This window comes from Actinia tenebrosa, unplaced genomic scaffold (assembly GCF_029948245.1).
Source record: "Actinia tenebrosa isolate PJP-AT-01 unplaced genomic scaffold, QUT_ActTen_1.0 PGA_scaffold3__52_contigs__length_22856419, whole genome shotgun sequence".
Classification (NCBI taxonomy): domain Eukaryota; kingdom Metazoa; phylum Cnidaria; class Anthozoa; order Actiniaria; family Actiniidae; genus Actinia; species Actinia tenebrosa.
Window position 1 is genome coordinate 22,691,303 of NW_028292580.1, and position 6,286 is coordinate 22,697,588.

The window sequence follows — 6,286 nt, forward strand, 5'->3', positions numbered from 1 at the left end:
TGGGGGTAACCAATCAAAAAACTGTCCCAAATTGAAAGGTTTCTTAATTGAATTTATACCATACCTGCTTTTATCTGTACAATACTGATTATCAGTTTATTCCAAGTTATTTTTGCGTGTACAGATCATCAAGAGTTTTGGTCTTACAGAAAATGTATTGACTTACGAAAAAATGTTTAAAATTTACCTTAAACGTCTTCAAGCTTCTATCTTTTTCTATTTTTTACTTTTTCATTTTATCTTTGGATACCAAATAAGGTATTGCAACATTGTCTGATCAACCTTCAGCAAAATAAGTGGGTTTTTACCCTCGGGTTACCCCCCAAAGACGCAAAGGATTATGGGAATGTGAAAGTCGAGAATATGTCAAGCTAAATAATCCACTCATGCTTAGCGATTGCATTTCATACCCAGTCCCTAACACCTAGCTTTGTTACAGGCGCGTACGTTTCGTAATAGAAATGAACGTTGTATTTTTTGATATGTCATCATATTGAGAATGATCTCTATCCATATGTCCTGAACTAAGTTTAATGTTTTAGAAAGGGTCTTAAATGGAAAGAGGAAACGGTTTAAACAAACACTAATTATATTGAATAATTATTCGCGTTATTATCGGTAAATATTTGCCATATTTCACTGAGCCTGAGGCGAATAATTGTTGTAGTATAATATTAGATTTGAACATTAGACAAAAAAACGAAATTCAGGATAAAAAAGCTTTTGGTATTAGTTCCGCTGTGTTGAGCAAACTTTGGAAAAGCCTCATAATCACCAATCGAGCAGTGATTATCGTCTCAGAATCACTGATCGATCGACCAATCACAGCGCGAGAAACTTTTTTTTTTGTGTGTGTGTGTGTTTTGTTTTTTGTTTTGTTTTGTTTTGTTTTGCTTTTTGCTTTGTTTTGGTTTTTTGTGTTTTTGAAACTTTTTTTTGTGTTTTTTTTGTTTGTTTTGTTTTGTTTTGTTTTTTTGTTTTGTTTTGGTTTTTTGAAACTATTTTTTATGTGTGTTTTTTTTGTTGTGTTTTGTTTGTTTTGTTTTTGTTTTGTTTTGTTTGATTTGTTTTGTTTTTGTGTGTGTGTGTGTGTGTGTTTTTTTGAAACTATTTTTCGTGTGTGTGTGTGATTTTTTTGTTTTGTTTTGTTTTTGTTTGTTTTGTTTTGTTTCGTTTTGTTTTGTTTTGTTTTTTTTGTGTTTTTTTTGTTTTGTTTGTTTTGTTTTGTTTTTTGTTTTGTTTTGGTTTTTTGAAACTATTTTTTATGTGTGTTTTTTTTGTTGTGTTTTGTTTGTTTTGTTTTTGTTTTGTTTTGTTTGATTTGTTTTGTTTTTTTGTGTGTGTGTGTGTGTGTGTTTTTTGAAACTATTTTTCGTGTGTGTGTGTGATTTTTTTGTTTTGTTTTGTTTTTGTTTGTTTAATTTTGTTTTGTTTTGTTTTTTTGTTTTTTTTTTGTGTGTGTGTGTTTTTTTTTTTTTTTTTTTTTGTTTGTTTTTGTTTTTGTTGTCCAACGTACGGCACGACAATTTTAAATCCGTATATTGCGGAAAAGTAATGATATCGACACGACGGTATGAAATTTGCTCACGGCTTCAATTTTAATTAAAAAAAGCTAGAGACCGATACAAAGTATACAATTGAAACAGCTGGTTTTTTTCCTTCCATCCTAAAGACAACTTCTTCGTCAATCGTCGTTTTTTTCTGTGTTCAAATATTCAAAATTTAAGAGGTCTTAAGATATATTCTTTTCGCAGAATTTTTTTTTTTTTTTTTTTCCGCAATTTTTTTATTGCCGCTCGACTATTAGTTTTTTTAATTTTTATTGTTGTTAATAATTTCGATTGAATTCATGTTCACCCTTCATTAGCTAGAGGCCGATACAAAATATATAATTGAAACAGCTGTATTTTGCCTTCTATCTAAAAGTCAACTTTTTCATCAATTGTCGTTTATTTCTGTGTCCAAAAAGTCAAATTTTAAGAGGTTTTAAAATATATTCTTTTCACAGAATTTTATTGCCGCGAGATCGTTTTATTTTTTGATTGGCGCTCGACTAATATTTTTATATTTTTATCGTTTATAATTTCAATTGAATATATTTTCACCCCTCATTTGCATAACAACCTAACACTATTACATTACGGACAGTTCCGAAAAAAATACTGATCTAGCTACATTCAAAAAAAGACGGTGTTCTGTTAAGATTTTGATTTAGAATATCTAGTGCGCCTTATTGAAAATGTCAAACATTGGGAACGCTTCCATACACTTTATGATATTGGTCATTGTGATTCTCTTGCCGGTTGATGCTGGATGTACAAATCCTTGTCCCGTGGTAAATGAGCGTTCATATTGCAAAGTATCATCTCTTGGCTCAAGGGTTTGTAAAGTCAATGATGTTTGTCAGTTACAAAGTTTGATATCAGAGACAACGAGGATTACAGATCTGTAAGTATCAATCAATTTATGAATTCCTGAAACAACCTCTGGGCTGATGTAAGTCAGGGTATGGTTAACTCACAGATTGTACCCTGAAACAACCTCTGGGCTGATCTAAGTCAGGGCTCGGCTAACTCACAGATTGAACCCTGAAACAACCTCTGGGCTGATCTAGTCAGGGCTCGGCTAACTCACAGATTGAACCCTGAAACAACCTCTGGGCTGATCTAAGTCAGGGCTCGGCTAACTCACAGATCGAACCCTGAAACAACCTCTGGGCTGATCTATGTCAGGGCTTGGCTAACTCACAGATGGAACCCTTGAACAACCTCTGGACTGATCTAAGTCAAGGCACGGATAACTCACGGATCAAACCGTGAAACAACTTCTGGGCTGATCTAAGTCGGGACACGGCTAACGCACATATGAGCATTGTACCTTCCCACAAGAGTTTTCTCTAGGTTTTCTAGTTTTCCTTTCTCCATAAAAAAAACAACATGGGAGTTGGGTGTCGTATGTTGTAGATATAGAATAGCTTATAATATAGTGGTAGTGCGTGAGTAGAATAGGCGAACTCACGAAAGAGCCTCTTACGGGGAGTAATGGTTGTAAAAATATGTATATCTTAAATTTATTCTCTTTTTGGTTGGTTAATTTATTTTTTTTAATTCCTTTTACAGAGATTTATCCAACAATAATATTCATGTTATAAGAAACAAATCATTTCTTGATTTTACTGCCCTTCGAACGCTGTAAGTAAAATGAACTGTCTTTGCTTTGCTTTGCTTTGCTTTGCTTTGCTTTGCTTTGCTTTGCTTTGCTTTGCTTTGCTTTGCTTTGCTTTGCTTTGCTTTGCTTTGCTTTGCTTTGCTTTGCTTTGCTTTGCTTTGCTTTGCTTTGCTTTGCTTTGCTTTGCTTTGCTTTGCTTTGCTTTGCTTTCGTTTCGTTTCGTTTTTGTACATAGAAAATTAGAGCACCTTAACGGCTATATTCGTTTTCAGTTCACTGGCGTACAACGACATTGAAGTTTTGACATACGAAGCTTTCTATGGTCTTAACAATCTGACGATGCTGTGAGTATACACGAATACACTGCAAAAAGTGGCCGCCATTTTGGATATTCGGGCAGCCATTTTGTTGAATTGTTAGAAGGAGATATTACCCGAAATATAACAAATATTTTACCCCAAAACTTTAAAGTCACTTCTGGAAACTTAAGTATATACTATTGGTCTCTCTCTCTTGAAATCTTTCATTAATTAGTCGTCAATTGGGAGGAAACGATCATTTTTCTTTTCACGTCGCTAAAACACTCTTTCATTTTCGGAAAAACGGCGTGCTGAAATGCACGCATGCGCACACGTTTTTCTCTAGTACGCTGCCCAGAAGTAACGCAGATTCTGATAACGTAACTTAAATAGACTTTGTTATCTTTTAGAAATATCAGTATGAATCCACTACGTCATTTCAAAGGGAATTTAACTGGATTATTCCCCTCGCTTTCTGTATTGGACGCTACAGGCATCGAGGCCTGGAAACCAGAGAAAAAGATGTTGCAACTGCGCATGCTTGAACGGATTATAGGTCTCACGTGGTCAGTGGAGTGTCAAAACTGCTTATTTTACCGAAGCAACAGGACGAATTTGGACCTTATGGAAATAATATCTTGGCTATCAGAAAAGTGCTATAAATTTAAGTTTAAAACGGCTTTGTCGTCTCTTGGGAATTTTTTAAGAAATACGTCGTTTCAGTTTGAGTGTCAGAATAAGTGCTATCTTTACAGAAGAACTGAAGAACTGATCCACAGAGATAACAGTTGCTGGGATGAAACTTTAGCTGGAATCAACGTCCAATCACCTTTTGGTTACGTCGGAGTGCTCGTCAACCTCCTCGTAATTTTCAATATTTTATTTTCTAAAACTCTTCGTCAAAATATTTCGATGCTTTTCGTGTGTAACCTGGCTGTGAGTGATTTCCTCCTCAGTGTTTACACCATCTTTATCACTACGTATCTGAATAGCAAAGCATTTGACTACTTATACGCAAATGCTGGTCATGATTGTTGGAAGATGGGGTTCCTGTGGATGCTGGGACAGACTGGGTCGGTTATAACAACATTCTTATTAACACTAGAGAGATATCTTGTCATCGTCTACAGTCTAAATCCTGATATAAGAATCAATCGCAAAATGGCAGCCATTTTGATCTTGGTATGTTGGCTGGTAGCGATCTTTTTTACTGGATACGCATTGTATTTTAACTTATACCGATTCACGTTTGTCTGCATTCCAGTTCGATTCGATATTGATATTTTTGATGCTTTGGTCTTCACAGTTATCATAGTAGGGCTCGCTTTATCCTTCTATCTCCTAACCTTCATTTTTTACATCCATATCTATATCACGGTCAAACGAACAGCTCAGACCGCCGGCGTTAGACGAGAGTCAAAGCTCGCGAAACGAATCGCTTTATTAGTCTTCAGCAACATATTCTTTTTCTGCATTCCTATAATTATTTCTGGGTTGATAATGAGCTTTGTTCACTACGGAATTCTCACAAATCTCAACGACTTGGTTTTCGAGATGACGGCGAAAGTTCTACCGGTGATATTTTTGAGCTTGAATTCGTTTTTAAACCCATTCCTCCACGCGTTCAGGAACGATCGTTTTACCCAGGCTCTAAAAGAGCGATTGCAGTGTGTGCGCATGCAAAATATTAGGGTGCTGTTCGAACGACAACAGAATTCTCGCGTGTGTCCCGAAACTCGAATGACAAGCGTCAAGGCTTCGTAGCAATAACCATGGCGTGTAACAATGATCTCAGTATTGCGCATGTCGGGATAAAATGGCGGGGAAATGGCCAAGTTGGAGCAAAGAAAAAATCGTTCTTACTTCAATCCAATTTTCATTTAGTTTACAGCGGCAAATTGTTTCGATATCTGTTGGTTCTACAGGATATTAAATTTAAGTTAGCCATGTTCAGTATATCAACTGTAACAAAATGCACTATTTACAGCGCTCTCAATTACACGCGCGAAGTCGTTAAAAATGTTTTGAGACGTGCCTATGGAATGTCATGGAAACGCATTGATTGACGTCCACCAAAACTCGTCACGATGGCAAATTGTATGATTTCAAGCGTGTGATAGAGAAGCGCTGTAAAATATCATTGAAATCACTTAGTTACAACAATTCTTGGCTGCAATGGCTGAGTTCATTGCATGCTGCATTGAACTCAAACATTTTACAGAAGGAGGAAAACTGAAGAATGCAGTAAAAATCAAACTAACTTTGCCTGTCATAAAAACGAATATTTTTCAATAAAAACTCAAGCTACGTACACTATGAATGTATTTGCCGCTCTTATCCATGCCAAATAGCACCGGCGTCGCTTAGTTACCGATTATAACTTCCTTCTAATAAGTTATAATTCGCCTTCTCTAAAGTAAAAGAGAACTGTACTGCAAAGACAGCCATCGGTATTGCTTAATCTTTCTCAAATTTTATGGGATTTTTGAATTGAAATCAGTAATATAAAAATATATACCATTGTTTAGTTTAGATAGGTTTTGATCTGTAATCATACCAGTAAATAATAGGTTTTATTTCTGCAATTACGTACACAATGAATTCAATATTTTAATTAAAACTAAAATGAACAGTTGGACGTCAGTCACGACACTTTTCTAATTAGTTTGTAACATTTCGTAGGCTTAAGGTGAACTATCGTAAATAGTAGAACTCGATCTTAAAAGGTGAAACACTTAGCTACCGCTGTGTGGAGAAATAACCAAATATTGCGGACTGTTTTTGTGCTTGCATAAAGACTTTCGTATAATCGTGTTCGT